Here is a 27626-nt window from a genome sequence, read left to right on the forward strand (position 1 = left end):
AGAAATGCCCCTCTCTGACCGATGCAGTGGCCATCCCTTCAATGCAACCACAGTAGCACTTGGCTTTTCTTTCACTTCACAGGCAGCTTTACTGCTGGTACCTATTTATGTTTAGTTTTCTCTGTGTGAGTAAAGGGGTGGCTTCCATCAACGACCAAAAGAAAGTCAGCCCAAGCTCCAGGGCCGCAGTAAAAAAAGTGCACGTGTGTGATTGCAGCAGTTCAACCCCTAATCTGTTCCTCCTGTTAAAATACTGTTTATTGCTGGTTGTCAGTAAAGACTGACCAGTAAATGGAGAGGCCAGCTCCATCTGGGTGCCAGATTACTGGGAGGAGAGCTGCTTCCTTTGGTTCTTCCTGACACATTTCCTAAATTGAAGCAAGGATCCCTCCTGCCTTGGGACTGACTTCCAACCATCATTAGAGGGAGCTGTTGCCCCAGCAAGCCCCAACCTCCCTTTGCACTCCTTCTCCAGACTTGCTCCGAACCGCTGTGCAGGGAGAAAATACAATTGATTCATGAGTTGGCACCTTTCTGTACAGCGCTGTCAATCATGTCAGCTCTTGAGGGTGCTTCCTAAATAAATATCTTCATTTTCATTTGTTCGGCTTTCTGTACGTAACAGAAGAAAGATGTCTGAGCTAAACTGTGATCTGCTGCTGCTGGCTGGGGGAGCCGGGGAAGCCCTTTAGCCCTTCTGTTAACCTACATTAAAAAAGCAGGGGGGAGCTTTGACATAATTTTCTTCTGTCATTTCACCAGCCCTTTGTTCGAATCATCAGTCTTTTCCCTCATCCTGACCCTGTTCTCATTTCCATCACAACTGGAGTAATTCAAACCAAGCCAGGGAAGTTACACGGGTGCAAACTCCTGTGAATGAGATCAGAGTTGGACTTTGTGTGAAAAAGGACAAAGGCCCTGGACCAAAATCTTAGCAAAGTTGAGCATCTGACTCACTAGTTAACCTTTGCGTTTAACGTGTAACCATTTTTCTTGAAAACAAATGTCAGGATCATGGCTTGGGGTACCCTGTCTCCGTGTATTTGGTGCTTGTTTTCCTAATTGGGGAAGGGCATGTTGTTAGGTTTTGTTTTCTGACGAGAAAATTGTGGAGATGAGATACACGATGTCACTGGTGTTACTCCAGGCTGATAACATCACATGGCGTATTTCATACTAAAGGGGAGTGTAGATTGAATTACTGCAGGCCCAGCATGGGTTGTGCACCAAGTGTGTAAGAGAGTATTTCAGCCGCATGAAGCAATACGCGGGGTATTGTTTTAAATGTGCATGGGCTGAATTAAAAATGTCAGCTATCATGTGAGGGTTGTTTTTTAACGGACAGGAACAATTGTGTAACCAGATCCTCATGCTTATTAAACCAAATTCAGATGAGTGGATAAAATTTAAATAGGAATGAATTTGCCTATTTACTTTTAGTATCTCGAAGCTGGGAGTTGGATCACTTGCAGCAAGAGGACTGCACCCTGTGTACCTGTAAACCACCGTTCTTAAAACTATGCAACTCATTTGAAGCAGATAAAGTTATCTCGATATCCGCTGTTTGCCTTCTACTCTTCTGTTTTCCTATGGAGAGCACTTGTCCCTGCTCTAAGGTAACACGATTTCGTTTTCCAAAGCAATTTGTCAGGTTTCTAAGTGTGACCATTCAGCATGTAAATTCGATGTGTAATCCTCATGCTGTCATCTTACTCATTTAAATGGACTGAATACAAGGCATATTTTTGTAATCTGTCTGTGCTCTCTCGGGACAGCTTTGTAAATGACATGTTACATTCCCAAGTCTCAGCCAGGCAAAGAGGTTCATGCAGTGCCAATAAAGAGCAGTTATTTCCTAATAAGTATATTAACTGCTCGAAATGCAGTTGTGAAGATCTGAGAGAAAGCAAACGGGAGCGAAGCAGCGAGTGCCTCTGCTCGGAGCGTGTGTCCGTCAGGACAGCGTCCAGCGCGCTGCTGGCAGATCTGGCGTATTTGCTTCAGCGGGGTGATCCAAGTGCTGCGAGTTAAGCTTTTCTGTGGTCAGAGGGCACACCACTAAGCAGACGGTGACCAGGAGTCAAGCGCTGTGTTTCCAGGCTTGCTGTAAGCTAGCAGCAGCCACCATTGCCTCCAAAAGAAGCCGCTCTGCCTTTTCCTGACCTTCCTGTAGCCATCACTAAGAGTAGGTTTTTCTCAGCTCTGCAAGCAATGGGGTCTGGGAAGTGACCTGGTTTAAAACTATCCAGGAAATCGCAGCAAAAAGTAATTTTAACTGATTTGATTTATTGTACAGCCACAGATATTAGCCCCATGGCACCAGAGAAGAAACAAGTTGTGGGAAGCAGCGAGGAAGACCAGGACTGCTTCTTTTGGTTGTAGCACTAGTTTATGCTGACTTAAAGTAAGCGTGAAGCTCCAGGTTGAGCCTCCTATGCAGCCATTTAGACCCTCTGCACAGCCAAAAGCTCCTGCCTGCCTCAGCTCTGCCGTGCTGAGCCATCGACTCCCTAAGTGAAAGGGTTGCCACTGGAGGTCTGCTCTGTCAGCCCCCCTGGCAATAACCCCTGCCCAGCTTTGTATCTCCACGCTGTCTTGGGCAGTTTGGTTCAATCAGTGCCAGTATCTCCTCCAGTGAGTTCCCTTTGCTGCTTCTCCTTTTGTCGCCTGGGGCTGTCAAGTCATGGTCTTAAATTTCAAGCAAAGAAAAGAAAGTATTATTTTCACAGAGTGCAGAACTGAGCAGTGGAACTCACTGCCATGGGATGTTGTAGATGCCAAAAGCATAAACGAGGTGTTTGGGGTTTTTTTTTTAAAGGCTTAGATGACTCATGGAGGAGGGCTATAGTGACAGCTATTAAATAGAATGATCTCAGGAAGGCTGTTATTAGCTAATTGATGTGAAAAGGATCATTCTGTGCATAAAATGCTTTACTGTGTTCCTTAAATCTTAATGTACTCCCTCAATCCCCTCCTTTATCTGTCAGGGGCTAAGGTTAAGGACAGCAAACTAGGATGTTGGACTTTTGGTCTGATCCAGCACAGCCAATCCTACACTTCATAAACAGGATTTTAAATATTAGGAAGAAATTCTTCCCTGTGAGGGTGGTGAGACACCGGAACAGGTTGCCCAGAGAAGCTGTGGATGCCCCATCCCTGGAAGTGTTCAAGGCCAGGCTGGATGGGGCTTTGGTCAACCTGGTCTAGTGGAGGGTGTCCCTGCCCATGGCAGGGGGGTTGGAACTAGATGATCTTTGAGGTCCCTGCCAACCCAAACCATTCTGTGATTCTATGATTATATGATTATATGAATATTTTAATAATCTGTGAGTGGAACTTAAGACATGAATGTGCATCGTCACACTTTGTACACAAATTATCACCTGCAAATGCAGTAGCTTATCTGGCAAACTGTATGGTCGTATTTTCTCAGGGAAGAATAAGATCTGGGTGTTAGCTTACAAACATGAAGTTATCCAGTCCTGCACAGCAAAGATAAGGCCAACTATGTCAAACTTCCGGTGCCTTTACTCAAGCTGCTATTCTGCTGCGGACGCCAAGCAGTTGGGAAGAAAGGAGGAATGTGAAACCTGCTCTTTTTGGCATATAGCTTTAATTACAATCAGTTATTTATCCCACAAACAAGTGTTTGTAACTGAAAATTACCAAAGAATATTTGGAGATTGAATTTGGGTTTATTTGCACGGGGATAGAGAAGGATTCCTTTGCAGTTGGTAGATGTGGGACAGTGTGACAATGAGCAGGATCAGGCCTTTAGTATTTCATGGGTACCCTGGTGCCCTTTCTCCCTGAATCAGACACAGTCAGGGAGAGCTCGTCCTGTCTGTCCTCTACCCATCCTGCTGGCAGTGCAGCTGTAGCTCTCAAATGGCAATTAGGAACATTTGCATCAGTGTGGTTTTTGTTGCAAACGCTCTGTGAAATCTATCTCCTTAAGTGAGAGGAAAAGACAAAGAACCCCATCATCCCTCCACCCCTCAAACGCTTTGCAGTTGAGAAGGTCAGCATGGTTGATCATGTTGCTTTCTTCATGATCATGTCCAGACCATGTGAGACCTTTCCAAAGCCATGCCATTACCTACTGCTGGCCCATAATGTGTCCTGTGTGCTTACGAACACCATCACCCTTAATGATTTTGGAGCTATATCAGGCGAGAGAGGGTTTCCTCCCTGCTGGGAAGCCCTTGGCGGTAATGCTGGGTGGTGTGTGAGGAAGGGTGAGCTTGGGGCTGGCTCCTGGGGTCCCTTGAGCTCCTGGGGGCAAGGAGGAGACCTCTCAGGGTGTGCTTCAGATATCTGACTTCTAGTCCTCCAGGCACACGGAGGGCCTGAGAGATTTACCGAGAGAGAGAGAGGGCCATATCCTTCTACCGTGCGGTTTGGAGGACATACACAGCATGGTATCGCTGAGCCAACCCGCTTTCCAACGCAGCACACAGAGCAAAGCCCATGGGGCACGACAAACATTTTTAGTGAAAAAATGCACAGAGGGCTCCCAGGTCTCCTGTCACAACAGCCACCGACAGAGACGCGGGAATTTCAGTGCTGAACCGAGCTGCAGCAGGGCACGTGGCGGGGTGGGGATCCTGGCTGCTCAAACACAGCAAAATAAGAAGTGGTTTCATTCAGAAAGGCAGTTTCTGCTTCTCATTTAGAGCGGGAAGCTTGTGACAGGACCCAGCGAGGTGACAGAGGGAAGTAACCTTTACACACAGTGGGAAACTGAATTCATTGAAGAAATACCTCCCCCGTCCCTACCCATCTCCTAAACCAGTCTTCTGCCCCAGGAGAGATAATCTATCAGATACTGACCACGCTCTCGTTTTTCTCAATGAAAAGTAGGAAGCTGTATGTGCCACGCAGACAAGTCCTGCTTCCTCGTGCTGGCCAGGACAGCGGGCGCTTACAGCCTCGCTTGTGGGGGAAGAAGCCTCTCTTTGTGGGGTTTGGCCTTCACAGCGGCTATCGCTCTTGTCTGTGAGTCATGTGCCTTAATCCTCCAAAGTGGACTGCCCTGCAGTTTAACATTCCCCGAATTCCTGCCGCCTGCTGACACGCAGCCCATTCACAGGCAGCTCCAGAGGCCGGCAGGCTGCGGGAAACCTTTGCACCAGCTAATGGGGGCGGCCGCTGCTCCTGCTTGTGGTCCTTGTGCCAGGCATGCCTTTCTGTTCGGAGCTGCCGGGCCACCCATGCTGGGGACAGATATAGCTGGGGAACAGCGGGAGAAAGTATCTGGAGAGTCACCACCAGCACACACGGGCTGGATGCTCATGAGGTCCCAGAGCCCTGGTGCAACGTAAATCCCACCTTCTGCTGGAGAGGGAAACTGAGGCAGGGGTCGGGAAGGATTTTTTGGGAGGCTGGATCTCCGATCACAGGGGGACACGGAGGTGGAGCTGGGAAGGGAGGTCTAGAGAAGAGGACAGGTTATGGTGGCCCCCTGTGCCTCAACCCCACTAATGAGACCTAGTTTCTGTCTCTTGAGTGTGCTGTGGGCAAGGTCTCCTAAAGCCTTAAAATTCAGGAGAAAATGACATTTTTGCTATCCCAGGACCGTGGAAAGCTTTCATCCTTGTCCTGACTCTGGGTGCTTGGCAAACCTTAACTTCACTGGTCCTGAGCAGGGCAGAAAAGGAAGGCTATCCTGCTCCCATTTCCCTGTTTGTAATGTGGAAACAATAATAATAATTAGGAGAATTAATAATTCTGTCACATAAGGAGTGTTTTAATGTTGACTATAAATAACGAAGTCACCAAGGTGTCTGCAGCCTTTATAAAGACTGAGAAGTTTGCTTGGCCATCTGACCTTGCAAACACTTAAACTATAAGTCTTGAGAGTATCAATAAGATGGCTCTGCTGAGTAAGGATTACGCTTGTAGGCAAGGGCTGGGGACCCAGGCGGTGGCAGGATAGGAAGGATCACAGTTATTTTTTTCTCAGTCTGTTATGGTTTCTCATTTTCTAAGAATTTCAGTGACAGGTAGGAATTTGGAAGCTTTTGTGCACTGATAACAGTGGCCGTTAGGATTTGACAAGTGTGAAAGACAGGCATATGTTGTCCCCAAAGATATGCAACACTAACCATCCATGCATCATCTGTGGACGAGTGTTTACATTTTACAACTTTCTGAATCAACTGTCACTTTTTCTCATTCTCTCTCTTTTTTTTTTTTTTTTTTATGAATGAAGTCTGAAGCAAGCCAGACAGAAAGGAAGGCTGCAGCATGTTTTATAGCTTGTGTTTCCTTCTGGTGAGGATGTTACATTTGCTGAAGCAAATTTCTGAAAGAGATGTGGAAGGGTTTTCTGGTCAGGGTTAGGGGATATTTCATTCATGCAGGAAGTTGCAAAAGCTGAACAGAAAGTGTATATTTTAGAAGTTTCAATTAAAAAAAAAAGTAGGCTGGAGGGTAAAATTGCAAAATACCAGCTGAGGCTCAGAAGTGGAGTTGACTTCATAGTCCTAGTAAAGTTTAATGTTAATAGCAATAACAAAATTCCTTTAAATCCAAGACGTTGGAATACTTTTGCATCCAATCTTCTAGTATAAATTTTTGAAAATGCTTATTTCTATGTGTGTCTGTGACAAATGATAGCTGCTTCTTACATAAGCTGTTCCAATGCAGAAACTTTGGACTGAACATGGGGAATTCTTCAGAGCAGGGATGGATGAGATGGACATAATATCACCTGAGTTTGGGTTTAGGGCGTTTCAACATGTTACTGCCAAGCAAATCACCAATGCAGCAAGAAACGGGAACGCCGCTCTCTCGTCCAGAGGGGATGCACGAGCTGATTTGAGCGGGGATTGTGATACAAATGCCTTTAATACTCCACATACCAGAGCATCACGGAGTGGAAGCTGATGTGTTTTAGCTTTGTTCTGCTAAGCAGTTAGGTTTTCCCATTCATTTGTCCTAGACCCACGGCACACAGCTTTTCTACAGACCCGTAGCCTCACTGGGCCAGATGCCAGGAGGATGGGAAGAGAACATTGGCACAGGCAATGAATGGTACCTTACTGAACCACACGGATTCGTAGTTTTATAGGGTTTAATGTCAGGAAGTGTTCATTGTGGCCATCTAGGCTGACCCTCTGTGTCACACGGGTGAGCAAAGCTCACCCCAAACTTTCTACACCAGGCTCATAGTTTCTGTTTGAGTGTCCCTGTAATTTGAGAGAGACAAATTCAATCTCGATTTAAAAGACTTCCAATGAATTTGCCACATCTCTAGTTAAGGTTACACATAGATATAACTCAAGCTGTAGGAGCCTTTTATGCAAACCAGTTTCAGCCAGTTTAATCTTCTCTTACATCACTATTCCAAATGGATAAATTCCCAGGTCTAAGCACATGATAGGGAATAACTGAGTTACTGAAGATGCCCATCATATAAACCTACTAACTGACCATATGCAAGCCTTAAGCTTGACCCAGTGAGAAATGTGTTAGTTTAAACTGTCTCTACAGTGGATTTCATTTTCATTAGGATCTAAGCTAGCACAATTTACTTTGCAGCTGCATTATGCTAAGGACACATGCACCGTCAGGCACCGACCATTACCATGGCTTAGCTGGCAATCAGTAGCTTGATTAACTGCCTGAATTCACTCATGCACCCCAGCCCGAAAGGAGCGGGTGGAAAAGATCTAACTAGCTATATTGTTATCTCATTTAGTTGTCCCTGGACACGTTTTATAAACTAGAGGAAGCCTTGGATGCACTTCAGAAGTCAGTTCACTGTGTTATTTGAAAGTGAAGGGCAGAGGCAAAATTTACATTTCTCCAACAAAAAATGGGACCTCTAACTTAAGCTTTTTTCTTTAGAGAAAGCAGCTTGTGATCTTCAAAGGTCACAAGCGTTTACAACAGCAGCTTAGCATCTCATCCAGCAAAGGACCTTCTCCTGTAGCTTAGCTGCCTCCTAAAATCACGAGGGCACTGCTGTGAGGCCTGGAGCTGCTTTGCCTGTGTGATCTCATGCGATCAGAGCCTGGAATGGCATGTAAAGTGACAGTTTGACCCAGCAGATGGTTTCATTAGTACTGCACAGGTCATAACAGCACTACCCGTAGTAGCCTGTAAGCATATTGAGAACCAAGTGCCAGGAGACATAGGGAGAGCAAAGACAAGTTTGCAAAATCAGCAGATTAAAACCTCAGAGGAACGAGTAGGAGAGAAGCTGAAACCTGTATGAAGAAGTTTTTCTGCTAGTGTGCAAACCTGCCTTTCTAATACCCTGGTGTCCAAGTGCCTGACTTGGACTCCAACAAGCATTCAAAATTGTGAAATGCTTGGAGGTCTCTGCCTTGTATTTGCTTTTGCCATCATTCCTAAACACTTGCGGTTCGATGCCTCTCAGCTGCCTTGCAGCTGAATTGAACCACCATCCCCAAGTTGCAGACCTGCAAGCCCCGTTCAACATGGGTCCCATGATGTTTAATGGTGTGTTGTATGGAGCAGGGACTGCTCCTAGCTCTGTCTGTGGTCCAGAGGATCCCAGAAATGGTGGGTGGAAGGGAGCTTTGGTGGTCGTCTAGTCCTTCCTCCCCCAGGGAGCAGGAGTGTTTCCAAGTGGGGTGAAACATCAGAAGGGAAAAGGAAACAAAGGAGAGGGGTAAAAACCCCATAGTCTTCCCAGGGAAAAGAGAGACCCTGAGAGCACATTTTGACATCTATCATGGAGGAAATATACTGGGGAAGGAGTAGGACTGGACAGAAATAATTAATTTCCTAATTTAAACTGGGTGTAAAAATGGAAGATTTCCACTGGCATGGGATGAAGATTTGGGGTTCAGCAGAAATCTGCAACAAACACCCAACTGCATTAGAAAAAAAGTTCTACGCACTGCTGGTTATCATCCCGGCTATGCCTACATGCATAGTGGAGCAGACTGGCCCCAAAAGTACAGTCTCTACAAGGTTTTTCCTCTGCTGAATGTGAATGCTATTGATCTGCTGAGCTTAATTAAACTGTCTGGCTATTTCAGATTGCACAATTTAGATAAGAAAATGACTATTCCTTCCAGACTCAGAAAGAAACCTCTAGCCCTCTTCCTTATTTGGTGTAAGTCTGTCGTTGTCATGCTGCCTAATTTGTAATACTGAACTGTCTGCACTCAAATTGAAAGTTGCTCCCCACCATAGATCAAAATTTCTGTCTTGCTTGCCCTCTAGATGGCAAACTCTCCTTAATTTTGGAACAGGAGCAGGCACAGCGGTTGCTGCTGGCTTTTGTAGTCGTTAATTTGCAGCACAACTTCAGTTTGCAGTTTTGAATCAACCAGCCACAAAAAGACAAATCCCAGCAATGATAATGGAGGAGGAGGGGAAGGGGGATCAGTGGTGACATATGCAAGTTTCGTAGGGAGATTTCTCATGAGATGAAATGTGAAATAACTGGCATTGATTTACCATACGCATTTGGGAAGTGCTGGCTGTGCCTCGGAGCTGGGTGCTGTGGATCTCCAGGAGTTACTCCTCCAGGAATGCTACATAGTTCTGCTTAGGTGCTTTAGCTGTGATTGAAGCAAGAATAAAACTCAACATTTATTTATTTATTTATTCATTCAGTCATTGATTTTGCTGGTGAGAGGAGCCTCAAGCAAGGGCTCCCAATTACTCTGTAGTCAGCGACTTCTCCTGTTCTTCCCTTGGCAGCCCATTCCCTGGGTTTACCTAATGTCCTGTCTCTAATTCCATTCCTCCGTTTCAGCTCATGTCTCCCGCCAACTGTTTTCTTCCCTCTGTTTCAACCAGAACCCAGGTCTGGGACTCCTTCTTTAACTCCTCCAGCTAGGCACCCCCATTCCCAAACTCCATCTCCCCTCTCTGCCCAATTCCCATCTCATCTAAACATTCACATCCAAAAGATGGTCAGCACTTGCACAGAGCACTGTGACAAAGTGACAGATGGTCAATCATCTCTCAGTTGCCTCTCAGTATCTTAGCCCCCAGAAGATGCTGATATTTTCAGTCCTACAAAATGAAGAAAGTTTGGTGGCCTAGGTCTTAACCATCCCTCCTCTTCCCAGAAGCACAGGGCCTCAGGGGAGTGTGTGGCCTTCCAGGGAGGGATTTATCTGCTTAAAGTGGTTGTCCACAGTGCAGGCATCTATATCTGAGCTAGTCACCTGGGCTGCCTTTACAATCAGTGGAGAGCTGTCAGCAGAGTTCGGGGAATCTAGGGCGCTTCCTAAAGTGGTCACCCACATTGGTTAGAAGTGTTGTACTCCCTAAACTGCCCATAAAGAGAGCCTGGACACTCTGCTTAGATGGAAACTCATATCACAGGCAGAATTAGGGAAGAGGAATCTCATTCTTGTGCCTCTGGTCAGCTGAGGTGACATTTTTATTTTATCTGTTTCTTGGAATTCAGAATATTTCAGACTTCCTCTTTGTGCAGGAAACAGAAGAGTTGTTGACATGGCTAGTAAGACTTCCTCCTTACTTTCTCCTTGAAAGCTTTTAGAAATCAATTCTCAGCCACTGTAGTGGAGGTAAATAACAAAATATGTGAGCTCAGCCCTTTGGAAAATAGAGGAAGAAGGTAAATGCAGTATTTTCCAAATCAGAACTGGGTAAACACCATTTCTTATGTATAGCCTTGATTACAAACCTGGGCAGGAATATGAGGTTTCAGAAAGGAACTAGTTCTTCTTTCATTTTTGGTATGATGAGGGAGACGAAATCCAGTTGTGTATCCTATCTAGCACTGCAGTATTTTCCTAGGGCAAGTGAAACTTTTGTCTTTTCTCAATGACCAGTTCTCAGGATAGAGAAAGAACAAGTAATTTTAGTCTATATGGGGTCAACATGACAAACTGTTCCCCTCCCCACTGAATTATTTGCTTGTTTCCTTTATGTTGATAGGTTGGTACCAAAGGAAGATGTTCCTAGATGGGAACATGTTCTCAGGGTAATAGAGATTTGAGAGCTGCATACACCCAGTGGCTTCTCTGTTCATTGCTCATTTGCTGTGCTCATTTGCTGGGTTGGTGCCAGTGTCTCCATTTTCAAGCAGCTGAGCCAATGATGTTTTATTATAGAGCCTAATTTCTTATGCTTCATGTAATCTAGTTGGAAAACAAGCAGTTAATAAAAGTTAATAAAATTGTTTGTGCTAACTAGTGCTACCTTCTCAGTGTGTTCCACTTACAAAATAACCACATTCAGATCTATGGAAATTTAAATAGAGCTATGATGGAAAGCAAAGGACCTATGAATGTGATGGCCCGTAGGCCACAATCACACACTAGAGTGCTCCTGCTTACCTTTTGCATCTGCAAAAGGTAGGGTTAGCAGCTGCTTTGCAAAATCTATGTAAAGTCACACCAGCTCATGGCTTCTAGGGTTTCATTGTATGAAGGTCTTCATCTAATGTGTTCAGTTCTGGGCTCTCCAGTTCAAGAAAGACAGGGAACTACTGAAGAGAGTCCAGCAAAGGGCTACAAAGAGGATTAAGGGACTGGAGCATCTCTCATATGAGGAAAGGCTGAGACAGCTGGGTCTGTTTAGCCTGGAGAAGAGAAGACTGAGAGGGGATCTGATCAATGCTCATAAATATCTAAAGGGCAGATGTCTAGAGGAAAGGGCCAGACTCTTCTCAATGGTGCCCAGTGACAGGACAAGGGGCAACAGGCACAAACTGGAACACAGGAAGGTCCACCAAAATATGAGGAAAAACTTCTTCACTTTGCGGGTGACCGAGCACTGGAACAGGCTGCCCAGAGAGGTTGTGGAGTCTCCTTCTCTGGAGAGATTCAAAACCCACCTGGAGGTGATCCTGTGCAACCTGCTCTAGGTGATTCTGCTCTAGCAGGGGCGTTGGACTAGATAATCTCCAGAGGTCCCTTCCACCCCCTACCAATCTGAGATTCTGTGATTCTGTGATTCTGTGAACTTATGTGATTTTTTTAGTTGCAAATTTGGCTTAGTTATCATGAGGATAATTATAGAAGACTGGATTTGTAGTTTAAATATTTGTTAGGACCATGACAACAGGCTAATTCTGTACATAAAGCAAGAGCTATTAATGAAAGAAATTTAATTGTGTGAAAGATGCCAATGTTAGATATCAGTTTATTACTTGTTCCAAGGAAAGAGACCCCCACCAGAATTATACTAATTATGTAATTACGAGTACACTGCAGTAGAGGTTTATTACTCATGGGAAACTTATTTTTTATTAATCGATATATACTTGATGGTTCCAGCCATGACTCCGTGCCTGTGTCACAGGGATTATATGGGTGCAGAAGAAAAAGACGAAAGTCAGAGGGAGAAGGACTAAGACTGTCTTTCCCAGAATTTGTCTTTGTGTATAGAGATTGTTGGGAATTTTTCTACTAGGAGATCCTATGTTTGTAGAACTAAAATTTTCATTAAGGAAAACATAAGTTTTGCATTAAAATGTTGAAGTTTCTTTTGGGAACTTTTGGGTCCCATGTGGCACTAATATTTTTCTGAAACCCTACTGCTTCCTGTGGAACCCAAATTTCACTGATGGCCAAGTGTACGGTACAAACCTTGCTCTTTACAGTGCCAGTTACTGCTGACTGATAGTGTTACAGTGGTTCAAGCAAGCTAACAGGTACATAGTTTAACCATTCATCTCAATTGGTTCATCGTATTTCTGGGAACACGTTTAAATTCAAATTGATTACTTTTATTGCTATCTCAGGATAAACTCTACACAAGTTAGTCTTTTGATGCTTTGTAAATGCATACTTTTCCATAGGCTGCTTATCTGACATGTTGTATGGAATTAATGATGTTTATTCCCAGTTGACCAATTTGCATTGGTGCCACCTTTACCCAGTTGCAGGATATGCTTGAGCTGATCCTCCACAATTAATCACACCAATCAACACAACCTGTGTGACCTTCACTCAGTCACATTAACCAGCTGGCAGCTATCGATTCCTTATAGGTGGATGTACTTGTAGAAGTCCCTGTTAAGAAAGGCAGAAATTCAATCTCAGACTATATTTTTGTAGATACATGTACCTTACAAATACTCTGGGCTTAATTGTGGACTGAAAAAAGAGAAAATTTCTCATGCACATGTCTCTCTCAACTTAGACTAATAAGCTCTAATACTTGGACTCATCCACCCAGTTTTATTTGCTTAATTCAGAAGCCAAACTGAAAGATTTTACCACTGGAGCTGTTATAATCAAGGGAAAGAGATGGCCTTCTCCAGGGCATGCTTTAGCACACTGAAAATCAAACCAAAGGAGGTACATGTATCTTTACACTGATGAGTCTTCAGCTTATAGAGAATAATCATAGGCCAAAATGGGTAGGAATGGCCTAAGAAAGGGCAGAATTGAAATCTGAGGAAATATCTATTGGCATGTTTCCAAATGAAGTCCTAGATGAAAGTTCAGGTTCCCCTGAAGGATGGGGGGGAGTCAACTTTGCTGGCAGAGAAGGATCTTGCTTAGGACAGGTTTCGAGTTACCTGTATTCCGCATCAATCATTAGCCTAAATATAGAGTCTGGTGACATTTCAGATGCCCTGTCTTGTCCCATCTGACCTTCAGCTGCTGGAGAAGGGCACAAGTTTCCTGTAGCTTGTGTGTCACATCTAGCAGTGTGACCACATCTATTATTTCAGATACACAAGGGCATCTCAAATGGCATCAGACACCTATGTTAAACTAACCCACATCTGCTTGGGACTTATTATATAATAGTCCCTTACCAAGAGGTTAAAGAATCCATCACTCTGAAGGTGAGACCTTGGTATTCACAATCTTTTGGATGGGTAAATTGTGTCCATCCTCCATGTCTGCAACATACTTTGGAGGAGATGATAACCCTGCCATGATGTTGAGTGACTGACTGATCTCTGGGGCTCCTCATACGGTGGTCAGGAAAGGTGTCTGCTGACAGATTCACTTCTAGGTGGGTTGAATTACCCAGGTCTCAAAGACTGATCAGATAAAGAGAAAGGGAGAAATGTGCATTTTTAATCACAGTCTTGTGGTGTGACTTTGTTTCAGTTGCATTATTTAAAATTAGAATGGTCAAAATTTAAACCACATCCTCCCACTTAGTTGGGAGCAATAAAAAGTGTTTCTTCTGTTTTCCTTCTTTCTCCTACATTGCTCCTTCTTTTGCTAGTCAGATCCTTTTTGCAAGGGAATGTCACCTTTGCCAGGGTGTCATTGTTTTAATGGTGCAGGAGACTGACTGTAGGTATGACCCAAAATTCAGGGTCTTACTGCTTGTTCCAGTTAACAGGAAAAAACAGGGTTGTGCCAGGTTTCTCTTTGTTATAGTCTTATACCAAGGGGGGACAGGGTCATTGTTCCTTGGTGGGATCAGTGAGAGATGCTGAGGATGCTCACAACACTTCACTTTACCTGTTTTTGCAGTCTCTGCCCAGCTGCTGGCCTGCAGGCACACCTGGATGGAGCCAAGGCACATCTGTACCGTAATGGTAGGTTTCCATTGGAGGAGTCAGATTTCCTAAAACAGATGCCTAAAATCAATGGCTTGAATAGTGCCTGCCTCATACAGTATCTCCTCTGACAATTTATCTTCTTTCTGCACCAGCACTTGCTCCCTCTTTGTCTGTAAGCTCAATTTCATAGTTTTCTCTGGATTGGATCTGGCGCTTTTCTGCTACATTTTCTGTCAGCCTTTCTCACAGTACACATTTCTCAGTGGAAATCTCCTGGTCCACATATGCTTTCCATATGCCCGTGATTGGAGTGGGCTCACGCACTCAATGGGGGTGGAGGTTCCAGTTGTTTCTCTTTTCAGGGAGGCTTGGCCCAAACCATCACACAACTTCTCTTGAGCATGTGTCAGTGTTTTCCCCAACAAACATGGCTGGGCAACAGTCACTTTTAAGTGATGTTGAAACAGCAGGAACTAAATTCTCCTTTTATTGAACATGGTTTTAACTCTCCCTCTGCACCCTTGTTAATTGTGTTGAACTTAGTGGCAGTGTTTTCTGTAAGCAAGATCAGATAACAGTTAGTGTATTTTATATTCATGCATCTGAGTCTATCATATCATTTTTTCCTCACCCCAATACACTCATTTTCTCAGGCACATATTTAAACCCCTTAGCTACAGTCTAGCATTAAACTAAACCTTTGAAACAGCAAAAGTAAAATTTAGAAAAAACAGATTTTCCGTTTAGCTAGAAAAGCAATAATTTCTTTTTTACTCTCTTTACCACTAAACTTGTTAATCTCATGATCACGCAGGTCATTCTCACTGGTGCGTGAAAATTTGGTCCAGAATTATTTGGTCAACAGCTGCTTCGCTAGCAGGCTCCAATAGATTAGCAAGGCTATGGGAATTGCTCTAAAGTAGTGTTATCCATCTGTGTGTACATACCTTTTTACTGTTAAAGATGGAGTGAGTTTAGCAGTGTATTGGGTTTGTGTGGCAAGGTTTTGGTAGCTGGGGGGGCTACAGGGGTGGCTTCCTTGAGAAGCTGCTAGAAGCTTCCCCTGTGTCTGATAGAGCCAATGCCAGCCGGCTCCAAGACGGACCCGCCGCTGGCCAAGGCCGAGCCCATCAGTGATGGTGATAGCGCCTCTGGGGTAACAGAGTTAAGAAGAAGGAAAAAACCCACCAGGAACAATTGCAGCCAGAGAGAGGAGTGAGAAGATGTAAGAAACTCTGCAGACACCAAGGTTGTTGAAGAAGGAGGGGCAGGAGGTGCTCCAGGCACCAGAGCAGAGATTCCCCTGCAGCCCGTGGAGAAGACCATGGTGAGGCAGGCTGTCCCCCTTGCAGCCCATGGACGATGATGGGGAGCAGAGATTCCACCTGCAGCCTGTGGAGGACCCCATGCCAGAGCAGGTGGAGGCACCCAAAGGACGCTATGACCCCATGGGAAGCCTGCACGGGAGCAGGCTCCTGGTAGGACCTGTGGCCCTGTGGAGAGAGGAGCCCACGCTGGAGCAAGTTTTCTAGGAGGACTTGTGACCCTGTGGGGGACCCATGCTGGAGCAGTCTGCTCCTGAAGGACTGCACCCCATGGAAGGGACCCACGCTGGAGCAGTTGGTGAAGAACTGCAGCCCGTGGGAGGACCCACGTTGGAGAAGTTTGTGGAGGACTGTCTGCGTGGGAGGGACCCCAGGCTGGAGCAGGGGCAGAGTGTGAGGAGTCCTCCCCCCGAGGAGGAAGGAGCAGCAGAGACAATGCGTGATGAACTGACCACAACCCCCATTCCCCATCCCCCTGTGCCACTCAGGGGGAGGAGGGAGAGAAATCAGGTGTGAAGTTGTGCCCAGGAGGAAGGGAGTGGTGGGCGGAAGGTGTTTTAAGATTTAGTTTTTATTTTCTCATCATTCTATGCTCATTTTATTGGGAATAAATTAAATTAATTTTCCCCAAGTTGAGTCTGTTTTGCCTGTGACGGTAATTGGTGAGTGATCTCTCTGTCCTTATCTCGACCCACGAGCCTTTTGTTATATTTTCTCTCCCCTGTCCAGCTGAGGATGGACAGTGATAGAATAACTTTGGTGGGTACCTGGCCTCCAACCAGGGTCAACCCACCACAAGCAGAAGAGACAACTTTTTGGATAGGAGCATGAGGGAAGACCATGGGGATGCACCCACAGAAGGACATTTGGCCACCTTCCAGTGAAAAGAGAGCATCAAAGAAAAGAGAAGCTACCTTATCATGTGCAAAAGAGTCATGCAGAAAGGTGAAGAAAAGATGGATCTGAGAAGACTCTCAATGTGTGTAAAAATGAAGTCATTAATTAGTGGATGGAGACTGGCAGTCCAGAAGTGTGATTTTTCTGTACAGGTTACAGAGTGAATCTAAGATCTATGTAAGTTCAGTGTGTGTGTATGTGAAGAGCGTGGTGACATTACTGCAATGCCTACCCTCACACCCAAATTCAGAAGCTCTGCAGTGTTTAGGTGCAGTGGTGGTTATGCAACTTTTCATTCCAGAATTAGTGCGTTTGATGGGCTAGACGTGCCTGTGGGTTCCCACAAAAGCTGGATTAATCTTGCTTTGGTTTAGATGTCCACAGTGTAGAAACACATGCATATGAGCCAGTCACCCATGGTTCTCTTCATAGTTGATGGAGAGAAATAGTAATTTTCAGAACATTATCCTTGTGATGTGTTTTAGATGTCTACCTGACTGTGAGATGAATTATGCCACAGAAGAGCCTGTTTCTGTCCACTGATGATAAAGGAAATCTAGACGATTAGCTCAGAGGTAAAGAACTACAAGGAAGGGCAGAGGTAAACAACTACAAGGAACTTACTGGAGTGCTGCCTGACAGAATATGCAGAAAAAATGAATCTGATGGCTTCAAGCTGTGTGTATTCTCTGCACAGACACATTCTTTTGGCAATGGACCCCTTTCCATTTTGTTATGATTAATGCCACATTTTCTGCAAGTAAATTTTGTCTGGACCATTTGCTGACCTTTGCAGCCCATCTTTGCATGTCAGTATGCATTTTTAATTGGACTCCCTTTGGTGTTACTGAACTTTTCATTTGAAAAGCAGAGTTTTGACTTGACCTGCAAGTATGAACTCTTTTTTGCAAAGTGAAGCCCATTGCTGCAATAACCTTGCTCCAATCTTATCAGTTACAATACAAATAATCTGCTAACTAATCCATTTCCTAAACTGTTCATTCTCAGCAGTCGTGTTTTAGCAGCGTCCAGTAGTCCTCATAATTATTCCAAAGCATACTGTCAGTTTCCAGTATCTTTGGAGCTGCCACATCCAATACTGGGGAAGACTTCAATTTGTCTAACTTACCTGCAATAATACTTGCTTCCAGGTACAATTAGAAAAACTACAATAATTTCTTCTAGTTCTGTGCCTCAGAGGGAGGACTTGAATTTCTTGGATCATACTGGCAGAGTTATAAAAGTTCACTGCTTCTATTATGTCTGATACCTGTAGTTACTTTATTTTTGAGCCCCACAGTATCCTGTTGAAAATGGATAGAATCTCTGTGTGCCACTAAACATTAGACATATTGGACTGAAAGGATCATGTTGATGATTCACTCCAGGCCTTGAAATCAGAGGTAAGGAAGGTCCATGGAGCATCCAGTTTGCCCCATTCCTGACAGCCTACATCCATGACAACTTCCCAAAGATCTCTTGCTTAATGCTGTAGAAAGTGAGCTGGAGAGGAGAAGAGCAAGGAAATGAGCAGAAGAGATCAAGAGCATCAATAATGTTCTGTATCCACAGAATTGAAACAGGGAGAGGCTTAGGAGGTTTGAACCACAAGATGGGGAACCAGGAGATGTAGAAAGTGCTGATGTCATCTGCTTCATGAAAGATCTCTAGATGTGTGAAGCACTCAAGGTATGAAATCACTCACCCAACAGTGGAAAGAAACCATGGTACTAAAAATTGCTCATAATATAAAGGGAGGATTAATCTCACTGAACTGTAACTAAAAAGTCAGACATCAGGCTAGGCTAGCTCCCTGGTAGTCAGTGGAGAACATTAGTGACATTAGTGGAGTTTAAGGTGCGGTATAGTCTTTTCTAGGAGACATTGATATTTGGCCAAGTGTATTTCATCTGGCCTCACTCTTGCAAGACTGAATAATTCCATGATGCCTTGGGCGTTTATCATTAGAGAGCAAGCCAAGTACAGTTCTCACTGTATAACCAATTTATAAATGTTTGTTTCCTGCATTGTAAATGGCACCTTCATGTGTTCTTTGCCAAACACATTGACTTTAACTTTATTCAATTAGTAATGAAGAAGCATGGAACATTAGACTAGGAACTTTGGTGATTTCATGCACCAATGTTTGGCACTTCATCAGCAAGCAAACACTGCTTTCCTATGGATATAGCTACACACTGGTGGGGGCAGAACCAAAGTCAACAAACATCTTAATTACCCTAGGTACCATATCCGCAGGTATCACATTACAGCCCATGTACTTCAGAGAAAGCCGCAGCTTAGCTGCAAGAACACCAGAGCCTTTGCATCAAGGAAGGTCAAAAGTCAAAGGAAATGCCAGTAGAAGCAGTAGTCACAGTAAAGAAGCTTAATAAACCCCTCACCTTCTTGTTTACCCTTGATTTCTCATTTATTGTATAACAGAGGCAAATCTAAATGCATAACGACACAAGAAGCAGCTGGACTATGTTTGCTCAAGAAGGGGACTCAGCTGACAACGCAGACAGGAACTCGGTTAATCAAACCACACTGTTTTTCTGCTCATCAGTGCCCCAAGGGCATGCATGCAGTAGCTGGAATTAAGTCCTCACATTTGCACTGATGGATAGGATGTCTTTGACAGCTCCAGGGCTGAAGGAAAAAAAATGCCACTGATGTTAAGTATGTAAATAAAGCCAATGGATGAGATCGATGCAATTGCATGTCTAGTGTGTGTACATAGTTGCTTTAATTGGATGTGGGTCCCACATAATACTGGATATTGCTGGACAACTCCATACCAACCAGGCTGCCTTCCCACCTTCCTGTAGCCAGTTGGGCCTGACTCTTGATCACAGCTATGCTGGTATAGTCTTTCTCTCTCAATGGATTTAACTTAGATCTTAGATAAATGCAGTTACAACAAGGCCCAGATGTGTTTGGGCAAGCTTTGAGTAGATGTGGTAAGGGCACAGTTACCTCATTGTGGCATGAAGGGTTGTGGTATGAGGTGGCTGGAACATTAGGCAGTTGCCTTTGCAGGCTTTGTACCAAGGTCCAATTGCCCCAAGTAGCCTTGGCCCTCACCCTGACCTCTGTCCTGAACCTCGTCTGTATGTTATCTGGTCTAATTGGTGGCCCTCATCCTCTGCCACCGATAACAAAGTGAATATGCTGAAACTACCACAGTCTATTTCTGTTCTGCTTAACATGCTACAACTGGACCATCACAGGGACTGCCAGGAGGTGCATCTTAATTGCCAGCACTTTCAAGTGGTCCCATCATTGTGGTGCAGATGTGTGGTGCAGATCTAAAGCTATGAGCAACCCCAAGTGCATTTTCTTCTTGTTAGAAAAGGTTAGTTTTTCACTGCCTCTCTGGTGATTCTTGCTTTCTCTGTTCCTTGTATCTTCCCTTCCTGAGTGACCCCAGGGGGGGTGATGCTGGGATGGAGCATGTATGACATGTCCTTACAGAAACCCAGAGCTCAACTCTTGGATGAAGGGTGGTACAGAGTCTCAGTTAAATCTGGTGCTCTGCCATTGGTTTCTTATGTGGCATTGTACAGTCCCCTTAGATGTCCAGAAACTGCTTGAAAGTCTGTGGCTCAGATCCCTTGTGCACAGCCTAGCCTTCACTCCTACTCATGCCTCCATGCTTGAGGGAATGCTGAGAGAGTTGACATCCTGCTGCACTGGGCTGAGCAAAGAGCAGAGAAGTGGTGGCCACGGTAGCTAATCTGAACATGATGTCTTAGGGACTGCGAGATGCTCAGTTGCTACACTGACTGATTTTAAACATTCGGCATTTACCAAAAACATCACAAAGTTTATCTGGGTCAAATGGTTAATTTTGATAGTAAAATTGCCCAGTTAGTTATGTGACTATTTCAAATAGCCTGTTATATACCAAATCACACATCTGCTCTCATGTCAGTAATAGTTATTTACATTTTGTGCTTTTTAAATGTATCTTATTGGCACAAGCGGATTCATTCCAGTAATTAAGTTTATCCTGGTATGCGATCTGACTTTTTGTTATCACCCACAAGAAAGTTGATATTCGGACTAACTGCAGAATTAAATCCTTAGTCTTACAACAGGAGATGGTGGTTATTTATCAGTATCCCATAGAAATTAAAGCTGTAGATTATGTATTTTCTGTTAAATGTAATCATCCAACAATTAGTCTGTTTCAGAACTTGAGAGGTAGGTGCTTGCAGGTCATGCCTGCCATGGAAAGACATGAATGGGCAAAATGACTTTTCTTCCACTTTCTCAAAAGGTTTAAAAAAATTGCTAAAGCTGCTGCCAGGTCACCTGTAACAAGTTCCAATTCCCAGAAGCATGTGGGAGAATTTTCAAAGTCAAAAATCAATGGCTATGAAATTACACATTAGTCTAGGGGAGTGTACTTTGCCTGTTTTCACAGCTAACATTCATCTTCCTATAGTAATAGTGGCGCAGACAATTTGCCACGGTAAAGTTGATCTATAAGTGTTTTAATTAAAGTTCTGACAGCAAATTGAAATCTTATTTTACTTACAGAGCAGACAGAATTTATCTCCCTCTCACCTGAGAACTCGGGCTTAGAGGAGGACCTCGGGACTAGCGCAAGTCTGGGAGGAACATCAGGAAAACACACATGCTCATCAAGCTCTAAGTTAATGCTGTTATGTCTTCTCTCGCACCACACAGACAAGGGCATATAAGAACTGGGTTATTGTGGCTTGGACACTTCTTGGACGTCAAGACTCATGAGCACCTTAGCAGAGGTCTTTGGCACTTAAAAGTGGTGGTTTGTAGGAGGTAGTAGGGATTTTTTAGCTGGCTAACTCAAAGGCAAGAGATGAGGTACACTGCCCTTTCCAAGGAGGACTTGAAGGCTGAATGGAGACAGGAAATGACTGGGACTAGAATGTCACATCTGCTCTGAGGAGTCTCTGATATCTTCCCTCATGCTAGAATAAGGTGGCAGCAGAAAGGAAGAAGAGGTTTATCACAGGGTTTTGACAAGCCTCAAGCAAATGCTCAGAAATGATGAAGAAACTGAGGCAAGAGTCTCTTGCAAATTTTATTGATTTCTGTGACTCTGGTGTGCTGCGTATAACAAAGCACAAGGCTGAACAGGCTTAAGACAAAGTAGGTAGTTGCTCAGGATAGAAAAGTGGAAATAGCAAAATTACAGTTTTGAGACACAATGAAAGAGACCCCCTCCGGTCTTGGAGCAGAACTGGTGCCTCTGTAAGAGGTGTGTGCTGGGTCGGTGGTGGTGGTGGAGCTCCCCAGACACATGCAGTGTGGTGCGGCAGGAAGGAGCGAAAACCCCAGCAGAACTACCAAGTGCTCCCAGGGCTGCCACCCTCCTGGCAGCTTTATCTCTTCCACCACTGAAAAAAAGTCTGTGCACGTTCAGGGTTGCATCCCCAAAGAAGGCAAGGTGTGGGAGACCTGGATCCTGGCTGTGTGCATTGCTCCGTCACTCTGCAGCAAGGTGTGTGCACCATCAGCTGTGGCAGAGGAATGGGTTGGGGACAGGTAGTTCAGGGCCATGATGGACTGCTGTAAGAATAGGGCGCTGATTTTTGTCCTCCTGAGTTATTTAGGTGATGCTGATGCCCAGAGGAGCTGCTCTTCTTCCCCTGCCAATATGAACTTTGCCTTCACTGATGAGAAACCCTTTACTCGGCAAGTTTAGAAATCCCATCTTTTACAGATTTATGCATGAGAGATGTGTGTCCCTTTCCACTGACTGCAGAGGGAATCTGTAAGGGCACAGAAAGATACTGAAGAGCTCAGGGTCCTGAGAAAAATCTAATATAAATCAAAATGAGTAACCAAATCTTTGAAGCCATAAAGAGGAAAATCTTAACTCCTAGGAGTTCAATGAGAGAAAGAGGGGATCTAGTAGAACATGATGTATAGCAGTCTCATACCTCCTCAACTAAACTTGAACTGGGATCAGCTGAGATACATAACTCAATTTTCTGTGTTCCCAGTTTTCCCTGTGCAAAAGTGAGTACAGAGCATCACAAAGCAGATGCTACTATTTTTATTAAGCTTTGATTTGAGAAGTGACCTGAGAATTGGCAAACCATAACACCACGCACCTTTGCCTTCAAAAATACCCTCTTCAGGTTATAGATATATATGTAACTTTTTTTTTTTCTCAGCCATGGCAGAAAACCCCTAGAAAACCACCAAAGCGCATGCTTAATTTTCACAAAATGTGAGACCATGGAAGAGATCCATGCGTCTTTCTTGTGGGTTAACCACCAAGTCTGGCAGCTCCTTTTGGGACTCACATAGCAGCTTGGTTTTGTAATTATTTATAGAACATTAATTTTAAGTCAGGAAAGAACTAATTGTTTACTATTAGCATAACACTCAATTTGAAATAATTAAGGAGAATTCTGTTTTGCACTAATCTTACTCTAAGTCTGAAATGTATCCCCAAAGTCCATTAAAAACAAAGCAAAACCCACTGTTAATTAGCGATTTTCTCCATTACAATAGCTGGGAGTTTTAACAAGTTCAGCCAAGGACTATACAACATTATAAAATAAATCTCCTGGTTTGTCACATTTGAGAGTTACTAATAAAGAGGGTAATTCAGCATTATAAAAGTGCTTACTTTGTCTGGGGAGGCCTCACAGTATGTCAGTATTATATAATTCTCATGACGGCAGATCAGAAGAGAGATATAAATTGTTTGGTTGGGGAAATTAACTGAGGATTGATTCTCTCTGTTTTAATTTAGCATCAGAATGCTAGAAAAGTCCTAAAAGCAGATGGGCTATTGATCCAACAGGAGGATAATCAGTGCATCAAAACAGGGGGAGGACAAGAAATGGGAACTCTTGAGGCTCTTCAGTGATTGCTGCCTTAGACAGAGAGGTCTTATTCACAGCAAGTGAGGGGGGGGCAGAGGGAGCTGGGGGAGGAGAGGCTGCTTTGGGACAAACCCTTACCCGTGTAAGTGAAGCTGAAGAAATACATCTAGCAGGGGACGAAATGTAAAATCAAAGAGGGAAGATCTTAAATTATAAGAGAATGGAGGAAAGAAAGACCTCACAATCACTCACTGAGGACACACAATCCATCAATGTCCATCCTGTCTGCAGGGTATTAATTGTCATGTTCATGAAAGGAACTTGAGAGTCCTGAGGGGATGGGTTCCAAAGAAATCATGTCTTCTGCTATGTGAGGTCTAAGCCCTGGCATGAGCTTCCATGACTATTTATTTCTCTGTGAAGTTTCTGAAGGAATGGAAATAATTAATGAGCTGGTTGTGTCTCTTTGGCTCTGGGAGCAGAGCAGTTCTGTGTTCATGTCAACCGCACATAAATGATGCTGTTTGATGAGAGCCAGCATTATGGCCAGAGTCAGGACGTTCTGACTCCTGGCATGGCAGACAGTTTTGTGCAGTGTCCTAAAAGCAGCATGGGAGCATCACTGTTTGAGGAGGAGAATAGGGAGGAGCGGGATGAAATTCTCATGTTCAGCCAGCGGTACTTAACACAAATCCTGGAGGGAATCCAGGCAGACTTAAAGTAATACTTATGTTTCCTTGATCTTGGTCGTCTTCCTGACACAGCTTCTCTCTGGCAAAATTTGGATAACCCAGAAGGTGCTGTGTCTTGTGCACACGCTTGTAACCCCGTAGTCCTAATATTTGAGAAACAGTGGGGTAAGTCTGCACCCCTTTGCCAGATGGTACACCCTGCTATGGGGTGCCTGTGCACACAGAGGGGGGCTATGGGAGCGTGGTCTGGTGAATGATGGACCAGAATGAGACTGGTCTATGAACTACAGACTTCATCAGTGACTCTAAGCAAACCACTGTCTCTTTCTGCCTACTTCTGTACAAACAGGATGATAAGTGCTTTCCCCTTAACCCTTATGTGGCTGTTTTGATTATAAGTCTGTCTAGGAAGATATGCTATCTCATTGTGTGGAACACCTCACACAAGAAAGCTTATTGTCATTTAGTTGTCTCTCAAGTGGGGAGTTAGTGTCATTTTGCACATCACTGGATATCCTGTAGATCATGGTCTGATGAAGGTCTTGTGTCATACCTGACAGCCCCCTGTGGACATCTTGGATGCCTTAGGGCACCTCACCATGCAGCAACTCAAGTCCTGTTTGCCGTGGTGGATCCATCAACAGTCATTGGTTCAATTATTTGTGTTTCTAAACACTTCTTGCAAAGCAATAACATCAGTAACCGACATTTAACCCTTTTTTATGATGTTGAAATGATTCCAAGGTGTTTAGTGACTTGTTGAAGCTTTTCCACAACTTCCACTAAGTTCCATCCAGTGACTCCCAAAGTTTTGCTCATCATGGGCTTTCTTTTAATAGTGACGTATTCATATGGCTATGTATTGGATTTGCATAGCAAGGTTTTGGTAGCAGAAGGGCTACAAGGGTGACTTCTGTGAAAAGATGCCAGAAGCTTCTCCCATGTCTGATAAAAGCCAATCCTGGCAGGACCTGTGGCCCCATGGAGAGAAGAGCCCATGCCAGAGCAGGTTTGCTGGCAGGACTTGTGACCCCGTGGGAGACCCATGCTCGAGCAGTCTGCTCCTGAAGGTCTGCACCCCGTAGGAGAGATTCGCACTGGACCAGTTCGTGAAGAAATGCAGCCCGTGGGAAGGACTTATGGTGGAGAAGTTGGTGGAGGACTGTCTCCCATGGGAGGGACCCCACGCTAGAGCAGGGGCAGAGTGTGAGGAGTCCTCCTCATGAGGATGAAGAAGCAGCAGAGACAACAAAGTGTGATGAACTGACCACAACCCCCATTTCCTGTCCCCCTGTGCTGCTGGGGGGGAAGAGGGAGAGAAATCAGGACTGAAGTTGAGCCCAGGAATAAAGGAGGGGTGGGGGAAAGGTGTTTTAAGATTTGGGTTATTTTTTTCATTATCCTACTCTGATTTTATTGTTAATAAATTAAATTAATTTTCCCCAAGTTGAGTCTGGTTTGCCCATAACGGTAACTGGTGAGTGATCTCTCCCTGTCCTTATCTCGACCCACGAGCCTTTCGTTATATTTTCTCTCCAGCTGAGGAGGGCAGTGACAGAGCAGATTCCAGTCAGGGTCAACCCACCACAGGCTATTAACTGCTGCCCTAGAATTGGTGTAAGATACTTCTCACTTACCAGAATACTCTTGGAATGGATGCAGTGGTGTATATTTAGCACATTTATATTAGGAAAGTTGCAGAATGTTTTCAATCCTTTTGGATTCAGGAGCATCCCAACCCCTATGAGACAGTAATTATGCCACTGGCATCACCTCTTCCTCTCCTCGCATCAGACACCCAGAGGAGGAGCCATCATCATATGGCTCACTAAGACTAAGGTCTCTGTGGACCACCAGCAAGTGCTCTCCTGACCGCAAAATTCTGTGTTTGAGCTGGGCAGCTATAAACCAAGTACAATTTGTCCTGATTTTGATATTCTGCACCAGCTGCTCTGATATTGCTGGTTCAGAAATGGCTATGTAAAGAACAAGTGGGCTGGGTTGGAGATAATCCCTGTAATTTTGAGGTTTGCCTCATCTGGGGACATTCAGTTCATGGTATCAGTTGTAAGAGGAAACGATTTCATATCACAGCGACTCTGGAAAGAGCAAGCAAGATCCACTGCCTTCCATGGGCTCAAGCTAAATGCTTCTGCCTGAGAGACACCAAATAGCTCTTTCCTACTTCACCTTTTAAGTGCCAGGAGTGTAGTTGGTTGTGTTGAAACCAAATCCTGTGCTTGCTTAAGTCTTGTGGGCTTGAATCTACAAGTGAGCCATAGGCAGAGGGGATGCTCAGGGATTCACAGATGAGTGGAAAAGGTTTTTTGATTTGTCTTTTATTTTCTGTAAAAAAATTCATGTTATGGTGTTTTAAGAAGTTTCACATCCAGATGTTCTGTGACAAATGGAAATTGTATTTATGCTTACATTAAAAATGCCAGTTTCAGAGTTTGCAGGGAAAATTTGAGTAAGTATTAACAGAAGTTGAAGGACCTGAGACCAGAAAAATCACTACCCTAAACTCTTAATGCTTAAAAAACCCTTTAGATTTTAACAGGATTTAGAATTGTAATAGCTTTGAAGTAGGTTGATAATAGGACAAGGTAGTAGACAGAATGTAAACCTCTTCCTTCTGCTCTTCTCTGCCAGCCAATTCAGCAGCTTGCCAATCAGCACTGGTTTCTTACGCAACAGACTCTTCCCTTGGAATGCGTTGACAACCTGGATGCTTACCTTAGCTCTGAAACCTCCGCTAGCTGCCAGAGAGATGCTCTTCACAGAAAGCTACCGAAACATCTATGGACTAAAGGGATTAATGGGAGAGTTGTTACTACCTTCATTTTAAAGGTAGTGAAGCCAAAGGACACTGAAAAACACCAGTGGCAGAGACAGGGTTCAAAACCACATTGCACGTGTTCCCCTGCTCACTGACAGTTGCATTTAAATGCCCCTGCCACACCTTGTTGTTATGAACTTTAATTTTCAGTCACTTTATTTGTCAGTAAAAGATGGTTGAAGTTGAAACTGCAATGATAATTTTAAATTAAAGGGCTTTTTCTGAGGGAAAAAAAGGAGATTGTGTTTATAATTCTATGTATTATAGTGATAACTTCAGGCCCCATGCAAAAGCTGCCTTTGCCAGGGAGGAATTCAAGCTCCTGCAGGGTGTTAATCCAAGCAGACTAGACAGACAAAGAAATTATTATCCCCTACTTATCAATGGAGATTTGAGGGATTAAACCTGAGTTCCAGAGACCCAGGTATGACCTTGAAGGAACTAAATCCAAATCATCTAAACCCCTCTTCAGTTCTATCACCTACTAACATTATTCCTTTTGCCTTAATAGTCTGAAAACAAACAAGCAAACAAACAAACAAACAAAACCAACCACTGTACAACTGGTCAAAAACAGTGTAAGGACCTCTTATGAAAGCA

At 44.2% G+C, this 27626-nt stretch overlaps 1 long non-coding RNA gene across 4 annotated transcripts in view; it reads left to right on the forward strand.

The window, feature by feature from the left end:
* The first annotated feature begins 1463 nt into the window (after positions 1-1463).
* The window catches only part of LOC129203524 (uncharacterized), a 34853-nt gene continuing 8690 nt past the window's right edge, over positions 1464-27626 (forward strand). For all 4 annotated transcript variants that reach the window (XR_008576057.1, XR_008576059.1, XR_008576058.1 and 1 more), the window contains exons 1-2: positions 1464-1616; positions 14412-14476. This is a non-coding gene — a long non-coding RNA (uncharacterized LOC129203524). The remainder of the gene's footprint in view (positions 1617-14411; positions 14477-27626) is intronic.

This window comes from Grus americana, chromosome 2 (genome assembly GCF_028858705.1).
Source record: "Grus americana isolate bGruAme1 chromosome 2, bGruAme1.mat, whole genome shotgun sequence".
NCBI classification, from domain to species: domain Eukaryota; kingdom Metazoa; phylum Chordata; class Aves; order Gruiformes; family Gruidae; genus Grus; species Grus americana.